Below are 22,954 nucleotides of genomic sequence, written 5' to 3' on the forward strand. Positions count from 1 at the left end.
AGCAGAAATGCTACTGGTGCCATTGAGCTCCCTGTCAATTGGGGTAATCAGGCATAAAAGGCTCTTGCAGCTCAGCAGGTGGCCCGGGCCGGGGATTGGTGTGAAGTCCAGTGTCCAAGTGCCTCGGCTCTAAGACGCTCTTGACATGAGGCGATTTTTGTAAGCTCGGCCTGAGTGTGACCATCCCTGCCTCCATCCTCACGGGCTCAGGAATGCACGTGAGTGGCCACACACATGCCCTTTGGTTTTCATTCTTAGCCAATATAGATGTTTGGAGAATTATTAAATAATGAAAATCCCATGCATTTCTAACATTAGTGTAGTATGCACAGAATCTTGAGTACGATCTAGGCCCCTACTGTGTGTTCTGGGCCAACATCCACCATCTGGGACAGCCCGTGCATCCCATAGGCAGGGGCTTTTGATTTTTTAAAATCAGGGCCTGTCATCTTCTCTATTCACCTCCTCAGCTGGGAAATGAAGTTGCAGAATTTGTGGTAGACTGCTAGGCATGGTCCAGAAGGAGAAAGTCAATTCAAGCCCTTGGCCAACCTACTTAAAGGGCTGGTGAAGTGAGGGCTAGGATTATCTCTCTTCCTTTGACAGCAGGGGAGATTTTCATTTTTGTCTTTTATGTCTAGCACAGCGCCAGCTCATAGTAGGTGTTTAATGCATGCATGTCCAGTTGAGTTAAATCCAAGGTCAAAAAACTGTCGCATAGCCAGAGATCATGAGTGTTTCCTGTAACCATGGATCCAAGGGGTGGAGAGAGGGCTGCCAACTGCCAGGTGGGGATACATGTCAACCCTAGCGGCTCATGAAAGACGTCTCCTCCAAGGGAGCAGGCGTCCCTGGAGGTGGACCCTTGGATCCTTCAGTTAGGATTCTCTGACTGTGCCTATCTTGTCCGTCGCCATCCTGGTTCACAATGAGCATGCAGATACAGCCATGGACCCCAGAAGAGAAAGCATCGCCGGGCTTAGAATCATGGGCCTCCACTACTCGAGCACAGGGATCTAGGCCAAACGTCAGCTTTTGTGGAGAAGGCCTGACACCTGCAGAACCGGAGGCTGACGAGGCCAGATCTCAAACCCTTCTTCTGATGCCAAGTCCACTGCCCTTTCTTAAGATGCCTCTGCTTTTTAAAATAGGCTGAGGCAGCGGAGGGAGGAATGTGCAGGCAGGCCAGGAGAGGCAATTTCTGTGAATTCATGCCGGTTTTGCAAAGGCCCTTCAAAACTGAGCAGTGAAAATGAGCAGAGAAGGAAGATGTCCTACCTATCATCTGATGGCCTCTGAGTCAAATCATGAAAATTCCCACTGTGCGAATCATGTTTCCACTAAAGAAAATGTTTTGTGTTTGCTTTCATCCAAGAGGACCAAACTTTGTTAACCACTGGAGGCAGCAACTAGACCCAGGTTCCAGGACTGAAAAACCAGGGCTTTCTCTACACTGCAGTGAGCTCTGGGTCTGAGCCTACAAGTCCTGAGCTCTGCTCCTCTGTGTCTGTGACCTTGAAAAAGTTATGGCCCCAAATCTGACTAGTTTCTTATCTCTACAAGGTTGGATTATATGACAGTTGTGACCTTGAACAAATCCTTGATATTACCTGGAGCCCAATTTCCTATAATTGTAAAAAAAATAAAAGTGGGGCCTTTGTAGTCCATTCTAGCTCCAGACAGGTATCAGTTCCTCCCAATTCAATTCAGCAACAGTTTATTAAGTGCCTACTATAATGCCCCATGGATTGACATTTGAGATCTTCCCAATCTATGATTTCACTGGCATGGGACATTCCTGGTATGGAAGCTCTCTCCGCCAAAGCTGCTGGTCAATTTCTTAGCACCTTGTGATTTTAAAGAATTGCTTAGAGCACTATGACGTGAAGCCTGTCCAGGGTCACATAGCCAGGGTATGTCAGAAGAAAATCTTGAAGCCAGGTCTTCATCACTCCAACTTCTACTCTCTGTCCACTCTGAAATACTGTCTGTCAGTGTCAGGATACAAGGACTGAAGTCATATGGCCCTTTCCTCCAAAGAGCTGAAATTCTACTGGAATTGAATTTCCTCAATGAGGTGCAATTTCTGAAACTTACCAGCGTCTCAACTCCCATTCTCATTTATGAGATGTTTTCTTCACATTGTAGTAAAGCAGATTTGGAAGGCCTGATATGTGGGGTCACTGTGGGTCAATTTTCTGTCCCCCGGGGCATTTCCTACAGAAGTGGCACATAACTTATGTGAATTCACTTAATCCACCTAGAAAAAATAAAGTATAGAAGGGACTCTTTTTAAAGTGGGATTCAGGGAAGCCAGAAACAACTTTGATTGTTGTAACTTTCTCCAAAGGAAGGAGTTTTCTTGTATTCGGTGAATTTTCCCAACACAGACAGCCAAGAGTCGAGGTGTTAAAGCATTCTGATACCAGTCGGCCTTATTTATAGCCCGACCTGTGCTCTTCCCCCATCTCTTACAGTTAATAGAAAGATTCATGAGTCTCCATGGCTGTCTATCTAGTGCCTGACAGTCCCGACCGGGCTGCTAAAGCAAGTCACTATCTATAATTGATATCCTTCCCTGGAATAGGGTGCTGGCTGCGACTGAAGGGCTTTGCTGAAAGCTCTAAATGGTGACATGTTCTCCCCTGATTCTGGCTCAGCCACTGAATTCCAGGGCAGTTGGAACTGGGTGCAGGAGGGAGACATGTGTTTCACATTAGCAAGTCACCAAGTGGAAGAGCAGAATTAGGAAACGGGATGAATTTGCCTGCCAGGTAGTTGCATTTCCAGTACAATGCACTGAATGTACTCTTGAAAAGATTACCAGGGCCCATTACTGTCAGAACAGATGGGCTAAGTGTGTTTTTTTTTTTTCTTCCTCCTCGTTTTGTCTCATGCTTCTCTGTCCCTCCCTGGCTGTGTGTTTACTAGAGAATCTCTCGTTGCTCCTGGGGTCTTTATCATGGAGATGTTTAATTAATTTCTCATCATAGCAAGATATTATAATTGGGCTTAGCTGAATTTGAGCTTCTATTAAATGCAGCGTCACAAATTCACTTCCATGCCCAGGAGCTAGGAGATGAGTCTGTTTTCTTTAATCAGCATTTTGGGGCAGCAGGCATCTTTCTGATGATCAGTTAAGCTGGAAGAGAACATAGCAGATAATGAAGGGGTAAGATGAGAAGATCAGCGCTGATGGGAGCTACTGTCCAGGAGTAGGGCTCAGTGGGAAGGGCCCCAAATCTGGACTCAGCACCAGGCTCTCATTGTTTATCTGTCCTGATTCTACTCCTGTGGAAGCGTGACATTGGTCTGGGCTCGTTTCCTTATCCTGACAATGACGGCCGAGCTCTAAGGCATTTGCTTGCCCCCTAGCCCATGAGAAGGTATAGGATGTGTGGCTGGTTGAAAAGACAGACGAAGTACCCTGATTCTGTCTGGCCGCAGAAGACAGGAAGATGAATTTCAGCAGTGGTCGAAGTCGTGAACAAGTACCTGGCGATGAGCACTGTCTGAACCTCGAATGCACTTCCTCCACAAGCAAAGGCTGGGTGACCACTCAAGGATGTGGGAGCATGCGTTTCCTTTGGCATAGCTTGGACTGCATTGCCTCGGTGCTCCTTTTAGACTCTTCAGTTCTGATTCATTCTTCTCTGAACCTCACTTGCCTCTTCTGCAAAACGGAGACAGCATGCTTATGCTATCTACCTCACAGAGTTGTGAGGCTCAATTAGTCAGTTAATAAACACTCATCCACTGTGTGCTGGGCACAGGGCTGACCTCTGGGGATGCAAATACAAATACTAAGTCAGTCCCTGCCCTCAAGGAGCTTATAGTCTTTTGGGGAAAGACAGCATTTAGAAGGATATTTAAAAAAGGTGTGGGAAGAAAGGACGGCTAAAGAATGAAGCTACCCAGTAAAGGGCAGGATGGAGATATCCTAAGAAGTCCAAAAGTAGTGCAGCTGGTGCTAAATGGGGCATTTGTTAAGCTCTTAATTACTTAACACTTTTAATTGCTCAATTGCAAAACACCGGAATAAAATAGCCCCTGCCCTGGAGAACCTGGAGATGCAACGTATTCACAAGTAAATCAAAGGCTTTCCAAAGTCACAAGCATCGCAGTGTAATAGATAGAGAGTCAGCCTAGAAGCTGGGAAAACCTGGCTTCATCTATTCCATCCTGGCTTTTGGACTCCAGCAATTCCCTTAACCTCTCAGTGGACTTAGGGATTGCTGAGGAGGTGCTGGCCTCCATTGGTATGAGGAAGGTGCCCCTCTCCCTAGAGGTCCCCCTACCAAGGAGAGCTGAAGGCCAGGCCTTGTTTGTAGCCCCGTCTGAAAGAGCCCAAAGTAATTTCAAAAATGAGAGAGGTGGTGATACCTACACCACGTGGTTTACAAGGAGATAAGGGATTCCACGAGGCAGGAGCGAGGAAGGAGGCCAGTGTAGCTGCAATGGCTGGACAGCACTTCGCAAAGTTTTAAGCACCGTATAAATGTTTGTGATTTATTGTTTTATTGACAAACAGTATTTTAAAAAATCGAAGTACTAAGACAAAGAGGCAGAGGGACCTCAAAGGCCATCTTCACCCAACCCACTCATTTTATACATAACAAGACAGAGGTTCAGGAAAATTCAGTGACTTGCTCAAGGTCACCTTCCCCGAGGCTTAACAGCCTTGGAGGCCTGTCTCCTCACCAGGCAGTCAGTGTGAGAGCCAGTAGACAGTGATTCAGTTTGCATTATTTTTTTTTCCATTTTACAACAATACCTTGTTATTACTTTCTGTGAGGTATGTCATCCCAGTGCAAGAGTAATTAATTTGGAGCCTTTTTTTTTCTCTGAGTGGTTTTCTAAAAACATCCTGACTTTTTGAAAGGCAGCTCATAATCCAGTAAATGGCATCTTCTCTCTTGTCTGCCAGGTTGGAGGGATTTTCCAGGACTTCCCACATCTGTTTCCCTCTTCTGTATTTATACTGTGCTAGAGGTAAATGACAGCTGTTGTTTATTTTCCATTGGACACATTTGAAATATGCACAGGTGTCTACAATAGTTAGTCACTCATTGTTGAAATTTGTGTATATCAGTTGAAATTGATGTGGTGCGTAGCAGATGTCCTCATGGACTTTAAAGAGGGACAACTGTGATTGCCCATATGGAGTGGGTGTCTTCATCGTCAAGCAGATGCTTCTCTGTGCAGCTTGTACTGTAGAAAGGTGGGGAAAGGACTGAATCCATCGGTGGCAGCAGCGGGCACAGAGAATGCCCATCTCCAGCCAGCGTCCTTCCCCTCTGCCTTCCTTACCATCCCTCTGTATCATGATGCCAAAACGAACCACATTAACACGTTCTAAGGAAGCGTCCTTAAGAAGATGCCCATGGACCATTCTGGTGGTTGCCGGCCCTCCTTCCAGAGGATTTCAAAAAGAGTCATTTTCCTAAAACGGGTAAGGATTTTCTCCCCAGAGGGGACAGCTATAGCAGAGGAGAATTGGTATCTGGGGATGCCGGGAGAGGGAAAGTCCTTTAGGTGCTCTTTTTCCCGTGTGATGCTGAAGGAGAGAATGCCTGTTGCTCGGTAATAGCCCATGGGAGCATTTAAAGGAAAGGAGCTGCCTTTCCTGACTACTTAAGGGCATGGCTGTAGATCTACATGAGGGCTACTAGTAGCCAAGTTTCATGTGATAATAGTGACTGCTAGCTCTAGCAAAATTTAAGGTTTCCAGGGCACTTTACTTGGCAGCTCTGTGAGATCATAATTCCAGGACCATAGATTTGAGCCTTCTAAACCAACCTCCTAATTTGACGGATGTGGCCCTGAAGCTCAGACAGGTGAAATCATTCACCCAAAGTCACACAGATAGTAAGTGGTAGAGCTGTGATTCAAACCCAGATCCTCTGACGCTCAATCCAGCCCTCTTTCTACTGCACCATGTTAGGAGACATATGCATTATCATCCCCCATCCCCATTTTAGAGGTGAAGAAATTGAGTCTCTGAGAATTTGCAAGTTGCCTATATCCAATGTAGCAAATATTTATTAAGTGTTTATTATGGGCAAGACATCCTGCTAGGTGCCAGAGATTAAAAAAAAAAAAGTTAAAGAGGTGGGGCATCTGGGTGGTGCAGTGGATAGAGCACTAGCTCTGAAGTCAAGAGGACCTGAGTTCAAATCCTACCTCAGACCAGACACTTGACACTTACTAGCTGTGACCCTGGACAAGTCACTTAACACCAATTGCCTAAAAAAAAAAAAAAAAGAAAAAGGCTAAAGAGGAATACCAAACTGCAGGGAGCTTACATTCTACTGGGGTGGGGTACAATTCCATTTCACCCAACAAGTAACTGTTGAGCACTGTAAGGTGCTGTGTTAGGACCGAGGACATGCAATAGAATATAAGGAAGGCCCGCCCTCACGGAGCTTATATTCTTGTGTGTTGGGAGGGAGGGAAGGGTATCCTTCCCCTAGCGATTCAAATAAACATTTAACATGTGCTGTGTGAGAGAGGTTGTAGAGCTACAAGCCTCCCAGTTGGACAGTCCCTGTCCTCAAGAGGCTTACACTCTACTAAGCAGAAACATTTCTTGAACACATGAAGGCCATTTCATTAAAGTATGCAGCAACAGAATTTTTCTAAAGGATTTTGTTTTTATTCACCATACTGAGGTAGCTTAACCGTAACTATTTTCTTTCCAATTTTAAACTTAAAATACGACACAAAATACTGTTTTTTCAAAAAATCTGTTAGGGTATGCACAAGGCCTCCTGCCACATGGTGCAGCAGGACAAACGTGAGATTATCATAATTATAATGAGAATAACAACAACAACAACATGAACAATACTTGTTTAAAGTGCTTAGCATGGTACCATGGCCAGTATGTTGGAGGCAGATCTTGGACCCAGTTCTTCCTGTGTTTGAAGCTGCCTCTTCTGTTCCTTAGCCATGCTGCTTAATTTGAGAAAGAGAGGGGGGGACAAACCCTGACCTCTCTAGGGATCAGCAAAGGTTGCTGGGGAGAGATGGCTGACGATCAGTCTACTAGCAACTACTTGATCCTGCCTTCACAACTGAGCCTTGGGGCATCAAGTCCAGTGAATGGGTCACACGCCCTTTCCCCCTGGCCCACCCTCACCATCTGCCCCTGCCCACAGGCAGCGTGATCTCAACATTGAAAGACCGTGCCATCCTCCATCTTCAGACATGCACGTTTCTGGACACTTTGCGTCAGAGGGAGCGCAACCTTCTTGTACCCTGGCAGCCGAGAAATGGATGCTCTACTTGGTAATGACTGAGAGGTAGATCATCTAAAGGACTTCCTCTTCCACTGGGCCAGATGGTGCATCAGAAGCCAAGGAGGTGACTGAAGAAGAGTAGGGTTACTTTCACACACCTCCCATAAATCTTTATCTGATTTATGAAAGTCCTATTCGGTCAGTTTCAACGAAGAGCAAGCTAAGCATACACTGTGACAGTGGCATGGCTGCTTGCATAACCAGTGTGACAGAGATCAAGTGGGGGGAGCCCCAAACTGGAGGAGTGAAGGAGGGTCAGATTACGTTTTTCCCACAAGGGCTTTTTAGTTCATTCAGACATACCATATACTTAGGAAAGCCGCAGAGAGAATGCAGAGTGTATCTAATGCATCTAAAAACCACACTGCAAATTGTACTTTGGGGGCTATTAAAAAAATAAAGTTGGTGCTTCAGCTATGCCTGTAAAAATTGTTCCTGTGAACAAAGATTCAAGATTGATCAGTCCTTTGTCAAGCGTTTATTAAGCACCTACTATGTGCTAAGTTGTGACATCCAGAAACAAAAGTGAAATACTTCCTGCCCTCAAGGAACTTGCAGTCTGGTGAGGGGACACAACAGGTATATATAGAGCTAGCTATGTGCCAGATTCCAGGTAGTGGGGAGAGGTGTGTGGGGGAGACATCACTGGGAGCTGTCAGAAAAGACTGAGATCACAAGGTGACCCGGGTCCGAGCCTTGGAGAAAGCTGTGGATGCTCAGAAGCGAGAGTGCGTGATATGGGCAGATAGGGACTGGGAGGCTCACAGTTCATGTGATACAGCTCTGTCTGTACACCTAACTCTTCATTTGACTAAATAGAACCAAGTAATTCTGAGCCTGATGATACACAGGGTGCTGGGGGGCATACCGTGAATACAGCGCCGGACCTGGAGGTGGGAAGGCTAGAGTTCCAGTTTAGTCTTGTACACTTACTAGCTGTGTGACCTTGGGCAAGCCACACACCTCTGTTTGCCTCAGCTTCTTCAACTATAGTGTGGAGACAATCACAGCACCTGATTCCCAGGGTTGTTGTGGAGATGCAATGAGATGATATTTGCGATGGTGGAACTCAGGTGGTCTGATGCGAGATCCAGCATTCTCCACATGCCTCTTCTTGTCACCTCCTCAAATATGGTTCTTGCCTCATTCTTTTTCACATGTTCTGTTCTGATCCAAATCACTGTCTGTTTAGAGTACCTGTATCAAGTACCTATATGCCCTGTAACTCAGTGGGCAGGAATTACCCTCAGCTCAGTTGAGTGAGTGTTCAGTCTCTTACATTCAGCTTCCTGACATTGTCCAGCTAATAAGCAGACTTCATCCACTTGAGCTGCCAGGTCAGGGTCATTGAGGGACCCTGGAACCAGCCAGGCTAGTACCCTCCACAAAGGGAATCCTCTGTCCTTTGGACTCTATAGGACACAGTCCATGGCATTTCCAAGTGTGTTGGGTGAACACACAGACTGTATTTTCTTCCTTCCTTCTTTGATGCTTATACTTAATGGATGTCCAAAGAATATTACCTCTATACATACATCTATCATTGAACCTTGTCTGAACTTCTCATAATTGGGGCTCATACTTTATCAGAGCTGAGCCACTGAGGCTGGGCTTTGCCCTCAGGTTATTTTTTTAAGTGCTCAGCAAACACAAAGGACAGCAAGATCTTGTATTCTCCACTACTCCCAAGGAATCCCATGATTGTGAAACCTGTTTTGTTGTAGAGCCCCATCTGTGAAAGCATTCTTCTCCCCTCCTATTCTTTCTTTCCTCCAGGTGATCCTCAATGAATGTATGGATCATTCTCATGAGCATTTTATGGAGATTAAAAAGCAGGAGTGTGGTTGACTAACTGCTTATGTCTTCTGCTGGAATTTTTAAAAACTCACAGCACCCTCCCTGATGTTGGCCATTCTTTTAGGATTGCCCCCTTTTTGAGATTTCTTTGTAATGGGTGCATGACTGCCTTGACAAATTTGTCCTCTTCAGTACCGACTTTTCTGTCTATTTGACCGGGCCCAACCCCCCTTTCCTTACTTAATTTACTTACTTGCCATTTCCATATTCCCATGGACCAGGGGTGGGGAACCTGTGGCTTCGAGGCCACGTGTGGCCCTCTAGGTCCTCCAGGGTGGCCCTTTGACCAAATCTAAACTTCATAGAACTAAACTCCTTAATAGAGGGATTTGTTCTGTAAACCTTGGACTCAGTCTAAAGGCTGCACCCAAGGTCCTAGAAGGCCACATGTGGCCTGGAGGCTGCAGGCTTCCCACCCCTGCCATAAACTATAGACAAGTGCTTCAGGGTCATGAGGAATCCATTAATGCCACTTCCATTGTTCCAAGTCAAACCTCTGTAGCAGGTCGATTTCATTTCAAGCCTATTTAGTGACATGATTCCATTCTAAGAGCTCTCAGGATGATCAGATTTATCTGGACCTTGTGGCAAATTTTCTGGAGGATCATTGCTCTCTCCCCCAGTATTTTTTATACTTCATGTTGATCATTTGCTGAAAATACTCAATCTGCATATGTGTTTTTTTTTTAAAAACCAATTAACTTGTACTGCCATAGAGAGTTGACCTTAGGAAGGAAATGGAATTAGCTGAGATGGTTTCTTATCTCTTGTGGCTTCCTCATTGTAGTAGTTCTTTTTTTTCCTTAATCAGGAACATTTTTTTAAAGAAGCAGCAATAAAGGGAATTTATTTACCTTTGTCCATTTTCCAATTGTGCAGAGAGCATTATTTTCTTCAGTTAAGGTGGATCTGCCATCGTGACACCCAGTGTCTTGTCTTTAGCCTTTCTTCTGATTTGGCCTTGGTTTTAAACATTATTCTACCTAATCAGGGACCTGCCTGGACATGGCCAGCCAATTCAGCCATTGCTCTCCTAACGAGCATTTTCCTCTTCATTGATTTCTAGACACTTACGTTTTGTGATGTTCTATGATCTCCTGTCCAATACCTTCCTATTTTCTTATTGATGACAAATAGTTATGACCTATGGAGCAGCTTTCTCAGGATCTCCAACTCTTGACCTTTTCATCTGTAAATCCTGAATTATATTTTCAAAGATATTATGCATTGCCTTTTTCATGTGCTAACTTTCTCCTTCAAGTCCCTGAGGATTGAGATATATATGTTAGCTTCTTTGGGAGAGACTTGTCTGGGTTTTCTAGAATTTCTCTGCTTCTTCCTCCTCAACCACCGTGTTGATGCCTCAGCTGCTGCCATCTCTGTGAGGCTGTCTTGGCTTTGGGTCACTGTTGCATAGCAGGCTGGGCCATTTAAAGTGTTTTCTTCACCACCCAACCCCAGCCCTCACCAGCAAGGAGAGGCAACGCCAAGGCTGGTGTCCCAGTTGTCTAGATGAGGACCTTGGTCTAGTCCAGGGAGGCTTATCCTCAGTCACATTTTGGAGAGACTTTGTCTTGGCATGTGGTCCAGTGCTCCCTTCCACTATCTTGGAAAGGTACTTTATCCAGTCTGCCTAGAGCCAGAACAGGACCACATGGGCCTAATGTTCTAAAAGAAGTTTATTGAATTCTACCTTTTTTTAAGGCACAATATTTTTTGTCTGAACTTAACAAAATAATATATTATTGATATTTTTATATCACTTTCATTTCAAGCCTCTTCTTTTTCTCCTTCTCCTACCCAACGAGCAATCCCTTGTAACAGAGATTTTTTTTTTTAAGAGAGAAAAGCAGTCCAAGAGAACCAGTTAACACATCATGTTCCTGGAAGTCTATGTAGTGTGTCACATCCATAAGCCTCCCCTTTGGCAAAGCAGGGAGGGAGAGATGTGCATTTTCTCTCTCTTCTCCCAGGCCAGTGCTTCTGACTCCCAGGCAGATCTGTGGGAATGAGTCTCCTGGAAAGCCAGATTAGCACTGGCAACAGGTCCAACCTAGGCAGAACCCTGTGCTGGGAGCCATGGGAGGTGTGGGGATTGTCAATGCGGTCATGGAGAAGTCCTTCCTCCAGTCTATGCTTCCGCGTCCCCTTCTACAGAAGAATCAGCTCTGAGTGGACTATTTCTAAAACTCTCTCCAAACCGAAGGCTCAGGTTAAGCATTTCAGATCAGAAAGGGACCCAGACATCATTTAATTCAGAGCCCTTATTTTACAGATGAAAAAAAAATGAGCCCCACAGATAATAAGTGTCTTCCTCAAGGTTAGACAGGTCAGAAGTGGCAGCCCTAGGATTCTGTCTCCAAATACAGCAGGCTTTCCATTATGCCCTACACCCTATTTGGACAATCATAGATAATTATAACTATAGTAATACCTATACCTGTAATGTAATATGACATAGTTCATGTTATGTGTCATTTGTAACATATTATATAGTTTATGTTTGCTGATCTATATATCCATGGTTATCTTTCTATAGCTATAGAGATTTATCTTTTATTTTGATTGAGACCAAACTTTTCTAGAGAACTTCCTAAACCTCCCCTTTGCTTACTGATGTCCTTTTGGCCTGAATGTTTGTGTCTGAAAAAAGAGAGCAAAGTCTCACCTACAAATCTTCTTGTGCGATGTATCATGTGGGTTCATGTCTTGAAGCAGAAACCAGCTGGGTCTTTATGAGAAGTTTTACCCAGACATGGCCTCAAAATACTATGAGGGGACTTTCTGCCATACTCAGTTTTCCTACCCATTTCTTCTGGATTGCAATGAGGCACTCCTGATCAGATTCCCATTCTGCCAACCTGTGACAATCCTTGCCAGTTCAATATGGCTTCATGGAAGTGGAGGGCAGCTAATTTTGAAGCCCACGTCACTGCAGAATGGAGACTTTAGAAGTGTGGGGCTCATGTGGGCATTGCAGAGGCCATCCCTTGCTGGGAGGAAGTTGGCTCTAACCTTGATTTCAAGGAGGAGGGGAGGATGTGAGCAAATTAATGGAGTATTTGTTGATCAGGTCTTAGAGTCAAACACACTTGAGGACAAAAAAAGAATTATGGGACCCTCCTCCCACCCTGAATAAGTGAGCTTATCTTCTAGTGAAAAGACAAGCTGACACATGAAAAACTTTAGCTAAAGATAAGACAGAATGTAATTGAAGGTTAAATTATGTGGCCCAGGCAATAAATGTTTTAGGAGTCTAGTTGAGGTAGGAAACAATAAGGGCTGGCGTGTCTTAGGAATACTTCCTGATGGAGGTAGAAAATTGGAATGAGAAGCATATGAATTTTATTGGTCAGGCATCCATTCTGAGACTCACTGATTTGGGGGAAAAAACAAACCAAAAAAAATGCATGCAAGTGTGCTGGGATTGAGGCTGTCTCATCTTTTCAACTCCTTAAGGCATTAGCTAGCACACAATGCTGTAAAGGACTCTGAAGGAAAAGATGCTGGGGATGGAGTCAGCAGAGACCTGAGTTCAAATACCACTGACAGTATTTGCTTGTTGTGTGACCCTAGGAAGGAGGGCCCAGGAGATGGAGGAGTTGGCAAATGTTATAGAAAACTCAGGGAGTGTGTCAACGAAGGGGAAAAGGCACGTTACATTTGACGTTTAGGAGATGACGTTGGAGGTAACAGTTTCAGGTAGGGATAGTGGAGTTAGAAGCCAGGCTGTAGGGGTGGGAAGGAAGTGGAGATGGCAGAGCACAGACTACTGGGAAAGGGAATAGAGGTGGAAGATGACAGTTTGAGTAAACAGCAGGGCCAGGTAGAAGGACATATGGAAATTCAGGGTTTTTCTGATTTACTTAATAAGAGTGTTATGGCTTCCTCCCAACCCCCAGAATTCAAAAACCTAGAACTTGGGAGTGGCAGCAGGTCAATCAGTCAGTCACTAAAGATTTATGAAGTGCCTGCTCTGTGCTTATTTCTGGGGTCACAAAGAAAGGCAGAAGACTTTAGGACCTCACGATAATGGAAAAAGAGGAAGAATGAGCATTTGCCAAGCGCCTGCTATGTGCCACATTGTGCTAAATGCTTCACAAACATTATCTTATTTGATTTAGAAGAGACAACATGCAGACAATTATGTACAATCACACCACGTACGGAATAAATTTGAATACTCAGCAGAGGGACGGCACTTCTAGTAGCAGACAGGATTTTAGCTGGGACTTGTAGAGAGTCAGGATGAGGAGATGAGGAGGGAGAACCTTCCAGGCACAGGAGAGAGTCCTGAAAATTCCTGGAGGTGCGAGATGGAGAAGCTGGTTTGAAGAAGAGCAGAACCGTCGATCAATGTCACAGGGTCCCAGAGTACTTGAGGGAGGGTGTAAGGTGTGCAAAGACCAGAAGTGCGTGTGTGTGTGTGTGTGTGTGTGTGTATGTGTGTGTATATTTCTGTGTGAGTGTGTGAGTATATATGTGTGTGTATGTGTGTGTATATTTGTGTGTGTGAGTGTGTGTATGTGTGTGAGTATGTGTGAGTGTGTGTGTGTGGGGGGAGCAGGCAGGTTTTGAAGGGCTTTGCACAGCAAAGAGAAGATTTTATATTTGATCCTGGAGATGATAGGGAGCACTGGAGTTTGAAGTGAGGAGGAGGGGGCTGGGTGAGACATAGTTGGACCTGAGCTTTAGGAAGGTGACTGAATGGAGGATGGGCTGGAGCAGGGAAAGTCCTGAAGGCAGAGAGATACCTCTCCCGGTGGCTGTTGCAGTCGTCCAAGCAAGAGGGGCTGACTGCCCACACCAGGGTGGTGGCAGTGACAGAAGAGAGAAGGGAGCATACGTGAGAGCTGCTGCAGGGGGGAAATCAGCTGATCTTGGCAACAGATTGGATATGGGGAAGGGTGAGATATGATGAGGAGTCCAGAATGACTCCTAGCTGGTGAGCCCGAGGGCCTGGGAGGATGGGGCTGTCCTAGCTGGAGGAGGGAAGGTTTAGGATGAAAAATCATGAGTTCAGTGGATGGCTGAGGTGCAGTCAATATGGAGGGCACAGACACCGAGGAGAGTTTAATGCCAATAACCTGGACAAATCAGGGTCTTTGAAATATCTGGGAAGAGTTTGGGGTGATGATGGAAACTTTACCCAGCTCTAAAATGGGAGCAAAGAAGATGGAAAGAGTGCAAAAAGAAGAGAGCTAGGATGAAGTCATGTCTACTAATGATAAAGCAGGGATTCCGGAGGGCTCAGAGGAGTGGAAGGCCAAGGCATGACAAGAATTAAGAAGGAACACAGCATAGCTGGTGACGATGAAAGCATGAGGAGTCATAACAGGAAAAAGGAGCATGCAACTGCATCACAGGGACCCCGAGAACAGGGTGAGAGAATTTGCTTGGCCTAGGACGGAAGAACTGACAAGCATTGGTCTCTTCCCCATGCCACCTCCATGATGGTCTGGGGTAAAGGCAATGTTGGGGCATGCTCCATAGCATTTAGGACATTTCTAAGCATGGATACAACTGTTGGGCAGATCATCTATACCAGCACGGATCTGGTGACTGGATCACCAAGAGCAGAATCCAACTCGGGGTACCAGTTCTTTGGCCTCTGACATCCTTTGAAAGGGACAACAGCAAAGCAGTAGAGATTCTACAAGTGTTAAGAGCTGACCTCAGGCAGAGTTGTAGGGTAATGGAGGCCTTTGCCATCATAATTTAGCAAACAAGCCTTGAATGCTTCTCCCTAATGGGGAAGACCAAGTTGAACCAGATGTGTTTTCCATCGACTCAGCCCTGTTTCTCTGCTTTTGTGACCTCTTTATAAATTCCTAACACAGTGGGAATGAGGACATCTGTTCCCTTCCCCACCATGAAACACACCTGATGTTCTCATTTGGAAATGTATTTGCAAGGGCATTGGCACTTTTCCAGGGTGCCCTATGCCCAAGCTGCAGAGCAGCTGGGTGGGCCTTGGGTCAGAGGGGATAGCTCCTGGGGATTTCCTGCAGGTAGGTGTGAGGGAGCTCTCCTGCTGTGTTTTCCTGGCTCCCTGGGCTGAGTTCTTGCAGCAAGATAAGGGAGGGAGGCAGGAAATGAAACAAGGCACTCACGCTCCTCCTTGTGTTCTGCTGAGATAAACTTCAGTCGACTCTCCACCACTACTCCCTTTGGCTCCTGGCAGCCACTTTAATTGGGAAAATGCAGATTTTTTTTTTGATCAAGAGAGGATTATTCTTGTTATCAGTCTAGAGCATCTTATTTCAAGATGAAAAGGCTTTTCTGAATTACAGATGGCAACATTTTTTTTTTTTACAAAGCTCCTTGGCGATTGACATCTCAAAGAGAAGGTATGATTTATGAGCTTGGAAAGGCTAACACTGAGCAGTGGTCGAGGCCCAGTCCTACTGATTTGTGAAATTGCTTCCTATGAATTACCTTTTTATGGCAATCAGGCCCCTGGTAACTCCAATAAACTTCATGTGTAAAGTATAAAAAATCCCATGTACTTGGAAGAAAAGGGAAAAAGAAAAAAGAGGGATGTTGCCCCTCCAAGCTAGCACCAAGGAGCTGGTTCCTAGTAGTTTGGCTGATAAGGCAGCAGGGTAAAGATTAATAACAAGTCTTGGTGCTATCAGTACCTGCTTGTCTATTCTCTGTAACGGGGCTGTCTGTTCAGCATGGAAATTATTGATTAAATAAAAATTGCTATTAGATTGTGATGTGATCCATAATCGCACACAATGGTGGACATTCTTCTTGGAGATTCTGAGCCATGCGTCAAGCTTTCCCCTCACAGTCATTTATATTGTACTGACACATCTGCTCCTTAGGTTTGTCCTTTCCCCTTTGAGTCCGGAGAGCTCCAAAGATTCAGAGCCGTGATGGTAAGCTAAGAACCACACTGGCAGATAGGAAGGAAGGGAAGTCTGGGATGGAGGGAGCTGGTAGACTGGGAGAATCCCAGCATTGTGTAATCTCTGAGTTGGAAGGTATTTCTGAGATCATCTTATCCAACCTATACAAGAACAGGAATTCGCAGCGCACCACACAAGTGGCTATCCAATGCCTGCTTGAAGACCTCCAGTGAGGAGGAGCCCCATTACCTCTTTAAGCAATCTAGGCCATTTTGGATCAGCTCTAATTGTTAGAAAATTTAACTTATATGGAACCAAAATCTGCCTCTCTAAAACTCCTATCTGTTGCTCCTAGTCCTGCCCCCATGACAAAACATAATAAGTCTAATCCATCATCCATCTGAAATTCCTTCAAATACTGGAAGACAGCTAGCATCCTTCTACCCAAAGTTCTACTTTCTCAATGCTAAACATCCCCCATTTTTTCCCGTCATTTTTCATAAAGCATGGTGATGTAATGTGGCTCTTTATCCTCCTGGACATTATCCTTGGACCATGTATTCCACTTTGTCAAGTCTTCTTAGGTAGTTCTACTATGGTAGGTCTTGGGAATATAATAAAATAAAGACAAAATATAACCATCCCTGTCCTCCAGGGGCTTATAATTTATGTGTGTGTGAATAATACACACACACACACACACACACACACACACACACACACACGCACACACGTGAATCTTTTAAATGTACCAAATAAATTCAAAGTAACCTTGAAAGAAGATCCTCACAAATGGAAACATCTGGACATCATACCACTGATGACCACTCTTTGGGTCCAGCTACTCAACCAGTTCGAATTTTATCTAATTATCTTATCCTAGGATCTTAGATTTAGAGCAAAGAACCCTCTCTTTTGAGTCCAACTCTCTCTTGAGGAAGTATTCAAAAGCAGATCTCCCTGACTCCATGTTGAAGAAACTACGTACTCTACCACCTAACCATCTCAGCTAGCCCACATAGCTCTAGTTCTCTCTCTCTCTCTCTCTCTCTCTCTCTCTCTCTCTCTCTCTCTCTCTCACACACACACACACACACACACACACACTCTCACACAAATAGCAGAAAAGACTTTATCATGCCTATTTTTGTACCACTGATCCATCTAACACATTTAGGTGTATTCTCACTTTTCTTTCTGTAGCGAACATAGCTAAGCTTGCCCACGGATATCCATGAATGTGAATCAAAATAATTATGCGATGAATTCTAGCTATTGACTCCATCTTACTTCAAGTAGTGGGGAATGCAGGGCTACTCGGCCTTTTGTCACTTGTTTCTGAGATCATCCTGGATAAATTGGTGATGTTGTGCATAGACTAGGCATAGGTATCCTAGGCCTGAGATTTTAGGTAAGCTGTATGGGTAATTATGTCACTGACAGAATCTCCTGGTTTGGAAGGAGTGTGAGAGACTACCCAGTCCTAATCAAAACTGAGCTAGACTCTTCATATTGATTTTTCCTGACAAGTAGTCATCCAGTCTTTGCTCAAAGATCTTCAGTGATGGGGAAGCTAGGTGGGGCAGTGGATGAAGCGATGGCCCTGGAGTCAGGAAGACTAGAGTTCAGATCTGACCTCAGACACATAACACCTAACTAGCTGTGTGACTCTGGGCAAGTCACTTAACCCCAATTGCCTCACCAAAAAAGAAAAAAACAAACCAAAAACAAATATCAAAGCTCTTCAGTGATGGGGAACCCACTACTTATTGATGCAGCCACTTCCAGTTTGGGTCCATTCTAATTCTTCTGAAGTCATATTCAAGGTCTGAGGACCTTGGGGGAGGGGGTAGGTCTTGGCAACTGATACAACCTGAGAGACCAGAGGGAAAGTTGAGAGTGAGGAAAAAGGAGGTAAAAACAGAACCCAAGAAGCACTTGTTGGTAGATGAAGATGGAACTGGAGAAGAAGGCTTTCTTAGCTGCCTCTCATTGTCTCGTTCCTTTTTTATGACTCACAAGAAAAAGTGCAGGCTTTTTATTTTTTTTATGAGCTCATCAACATGAAAAAGCCCAAGTAAGAAAAACATTTGGAATTTCTCATTGCTAACTGCCTTCCCCCCACCCCCCACCCCCGCAGCTGGCCATATTTCCCCCTTCCCCTGTGGCTTGCTTTACAATTATTTACTGGCTAATCCTGAGAAGAGAATTCTACATAGATCAATCTGATTATCCTAATTTTATACATTAGGACAAAGTGAGGAATTTAGAAGGGAAGAAAACAGCAGGGAATGGAGTAAAACAGATTTAGAACAAAAAATGTAAAGATTAGAAATAAATGCATGGGTTGTATCTAGGTTTTTACTACTGCAAATAATAATACTGTAGATATTTTGGTATTTTTTGTTGTTATTTTGGTATATTTTAGTATTATATTTTCTTTTTAATAGCATACTTCGGATGGAGTCCTACTAGCTAGACTGCTGATTCCAACGATGAACAGTTTCATAGCTGTCATGTTAGAGAAAGATTGCACTAATTCACATATTAGGTGTATGACAGAATGCCCATTTTTCCACAGCCCCACCAGCTTTGAATTCTATCGCTCTTGACTGGCTTTGTCAATTCACCGAGCCTATGGTTTTATATCAGAATTGTGTGGATTTCAATTTTTCTGATTATTGAAAAAGTTTAAAGAATCTCCAGTTGTTTTTAATAGTTTGATAGTTTCTGAATTTTGGAAGCTGCTTATTTTTATCTTTTGACTGCTTATCTACTGAAAGATCCCCCTCCTATAAATTTGTTTCCACTACGTATTTGAAATGTCAAATTTCAAACAGCAAATAATTTTCCCCAATCTGTTTTTTTTTCTGATTCCGGAGGCAACAATGACAACAATAGATGTTATTATTAGTGGCTCATATCTATATCAATAGATCATAAAATTATAGAGTAAGAGCTAGAAGGAAACTCAGAAGCCCCACAATCCAAATACCCACACATTCAGAAAATGGGATCCAGAGAGGTTAAGCGACTCTCTGAGGGTAATATAGCTCATGTGTATAAGATATGACTTGAACCCAGTCCAGCCTACCTCCAAGTCCATTGCCTAACCACTGTACACCACTGCCTCTACATGTAGCATTTTCAAGTTAATGATGCACCTTGCAAACAATGTCTCGTTGTTATGACTAGTTCCTTTATTTTTAGGTAATCAGTCCATTCATTTTTCTCCAATAATTTCTCATGTGTTGACTATACAAGAATCTTTCTTTAACCAATCATGATGCATATATATAAATTTTCTATTGATTTTTAGAATGTATATTTTGTTTACTTTGTTGGTCAACTTTGAATTCAATGTAGTGTCAAGATGAAATGTGGAGTTCTTAACACTTTTCATCATTTTGCTACCCAAATTTCCCAGCAGTTTTGTTGTACATAGAAGACAGCCCTTCCCAAGGTTGTGGATCTTGGATTTGTCAAAGATTAGTCTGTCGTTTGCCTCTGGTTCTGATCCTTCTATTTTCTATTCCATTTCATTGATCTATTTTGATTATCTCTGACACCAAATGGGTTTGATAATGGTTGGTCTAAAGAATAAGTGGAGATCTGGCAGTTCTAGCCCTTGTCCCTATATAATCTCATCTGTTTCTTTCTCCATGAAATGTTCTTATTACTTTTTTTTTCTTATTCTGTGATGTATCATATTGGTTTCATGAAATATATAAATTATCATGGAAAGTACTTTCAGTGTCACTGTATTGATTTAACTTGCTGATAGATATTGTCTATTCCCAGATTTATTTTTATTCTTTTTTATTTTGTTTTTGTTGTCTTACATTTGTCTTTATATAGGTCTTGTGTGTGTCTGACTAGGTTGTGGCCCAAATATTTAATATATTTTGTCGTTATTGGAAAATGTATTTCTCTTTCTATTAATCTCTTTTTTTTCTAGGATTATTTTTCCCTTGCCCTTTTGCCTCCCAGTAAAATGCTCCATGAGGGCAGGGTCTGTTCTGTTTTTTATTTGTATCTCTGGTACCTAGAAGAGTTTCTGGCACATAGTAGGTGATTAATAAGTGCTTGTTGGTTGACTGATTTCCCTCTGTATTGCTGGAGGGAATCAATATCTCATTGATTTTTAAAAATTATCTTCCATTACCATTGGAAAATAGAGGCACTTTAATCCATGTTGATCCCACTGAGAGTGGGCAGTCTCACCTAATCCCATTTTAGAAAGAATACTTCCAATGTCTCTCTATTACCTATAACACTAGCCTTTCATGGCAAAGAAATACATTTAACATGCTACTGAAAAATCCTCGCATTCCAAGAGTTTTAGTTGTTAACATACATGATTGTTTTTGTTTATTTTGTTTACTTATTGTATTCTTAGCATCTAGCACAATGCCTGGCACACAGTAAGTGCTCAGTAAATGCTTGTGACTTGATTTCCTTTTGATAAAAACCATTCACTTCATCTTTTGATACAATAACAGCCTTTTAATGTGTTTTCTTTTTCTAATTAATATGTGTTATTATGCTGATGTTTCTAATATTGAAGCATCCTCAGGTCCTGATATAAATTCTGTTTCATCACACAGATGTCCCCTAGTTTGCTATACTACCAGCAATATGACATTCGTCATGATGTTCAGTGATGATAGTTGTATTTTTTCCCTAATATATTCACATTGGAGATCCAAACTGTATTTGCCTCATAGAATACACATACACACACATACACACATGCACACACCCATGCACAGGCACACTTATGTGCACATGCATACACACATGTGTAAAATATTGTCTTTCAATTTTTAAAAAAACAATTTAAAATGTATTATAATAGCAGCGGTGTTAGTTCTCTGGATGTTTGGTAGAATTCTCTTGTGAATTTTGGGACTTTTGGCATGGTGGTCCCAGTGATGGCTCGTTGAGATTCTTCTTTTTTTCTGTTTTGTCACTTTGGGTATTTAATATTTTTGGACACACTCATCCATTTCCTTTATATTTTCCCTTTGCTGGCATATGATACTCTTAGTTTTCTCTATTTCTTTCTGATTTTTCGTGATCTTCTCTTCCTAATATGTAATTTCGACAATTTAATTTCTCTGTCCCCTATTAAACAATAAATTTGCAAAGTGTTTATTGGTTTTATTAGTCTTTTAGAAAATCGTTTGATGTATGTATCAATGGAATTATTTTTGTGTTGATGGTTTCATTGATTTCTCTTTTTATGTTAGCAGTTTCTTTCTTCCCCTCACTTTTATTCTTTTTGTTCATTTAAAATTTATTTAAGTATAAACTCAACTTATCAATTTTCTCTTTTTTCTATTTTTTGTTAACAGAAGCTTGGAGGGATATAAGTTTAGCTCTTGGTACTGCTATGGCCATACTCCATCAATATGTTTGGTAAAGATATATTGCTATTTTATTTGACCTAATTAGTGATTGTTTATATTTTTTCTTTAACTCAGACATTATTTGAAAAAGAAAAGCAAAGCATTGTTTGGTGTCCACATAGGCCCATGTCTTTTGATCATATTTATTTTGTACTTATTTTATGGCAGTTTGATCTATCCTTGTTTGTTTGTTTATTTAGCCTGGACTGGTGACATCATCATTGTAAGCTAGAGGCCTGTTAAGAATCTCTCCCTGGATAAATCTGTAATTTACAGTCTTAAAAGCTTTTCTGACTCATTTCGAGGTTCAGTGACTTGCTTATGGCCACATAACCATTATGTGTCAGTGGAAAGACTTGAAGCCAGGTCTTGCTAAGTACAAGGTCTTCCCTCTATCCAGTTGACCATGCTACCTCTCTTGTAAACATCGTACTTATGATGTCTGTCTTTCTGCCTTTATTTATAATTTCTTTGTAGCCCAAAATTTAATCAGCTTTGTGAATGTTTAATGTAAATTTGAATTTTCCTCTCTACCAGTTTCTATTCAGTTCTTTCAGTCAGTCAGTGCACATTTCCAAAACCTATCCGGCACACCACACTTCTGGTAGGTTCTGGTGGTACAGAGACAAAGATTGAATGGCTCCTGCTCTTAAGGAATCAACACTCAATCAGAAGAGACATGAACATACTGAAATATGCAGAGAATAAATAGGAAATCATTGAGGGAGGACATCTGTAGATGCTGAGTATGAGGGGGAAGGCAGGAAAGGCTTTGTGGAGAAGCCCTTGCTTGATCTGAGTCTTGAAGAAATTTAAGGATTCTACAAGGCAGAAGTGAATCATAAATGGAGGAGGCCCAGTCAAAGGCTCAGGGGTGAGAGATGGAATTCTTCATGGGAGGATCAGAAAGGTTAGTTGGGCTGCACCATGTGGCACTGGACTTATTTTTTTCTTTTAGAGAAGTGATTTGGTTAGATCTATGCCTTAGAATGATCACTTTGGAACTGTGTGAAGAGTATATATGACATGAAATAGAGAAACCTAATTGGGAGGCCACCACAATTTCCCAAGCAAGGCGATATGAGAGCCTGGATTAAAGTGACAGTATGTGAGGAGTGAGAAGCACTTGGAAGCATGAGAGATTTTGGAGGAAGAAGTAACAGGACTTGTCCACATTTGATGTGTGTGATGAGAGAGAGTGGAGAGAGATTCCTTTGGAAGGGAAGACGATGAGTTCTGTTTTGCAAATGCTGACTTTCCATATGCCTATGAAAGCATGTGACTCTTTGAAAAGCCAGTGTGGGAGGATTCTGTTCATGTCTGTAATCTAGTTATTTGCCTTGATTTACTTATCACATGCCGTTAGTAGAAGATTGAAATATCCCACTGTGTGCCATTATCTGAGTAATTCTTTTTACAAATCAGTTAACTTTTCCTCCATTAAGTTCAGTTACTTTGACATTTGTGTATAGGTTTTTAGTACTGATATTCTCTCATTTTCATAGGTACATTTAATCACAATAGAATT

General features: G+C 42.7%; 1 protein-coding gene across 2 annotated transcripts in view; it reads left to right on the forward strand.

Annotated features, from left to right (window-relative positions):
- GLI3 (GLI family zinc finger 3) overlaps window positions 1-22,954 on the forward strand; it is a 283,642-nt gene that overhangs the window by 233,887 nt on the left and 26,801 nt on the right. The gene's annotated exons all lie outside the window — the stretch shown is intronic.

The sequence above is a fragment of the Phascolarctos cinereus genome, unplaced genomic scaffold (assembly GCF_003287225.1).
Source record: "Phascolarctos cinereus isolate Bilbo 61053 unplaced genomic scaffold, phaCin_HiC Scaffold_4;HRSCAF=312, whole genome shotgun sequence".
Taxonomy (NCBI): Eukaryota; Metazoa; Chordata; class Mammalia; order Diprotodontia; family Phascolarctidae; genus Phascolarctos; species Phascolarctos cinereus.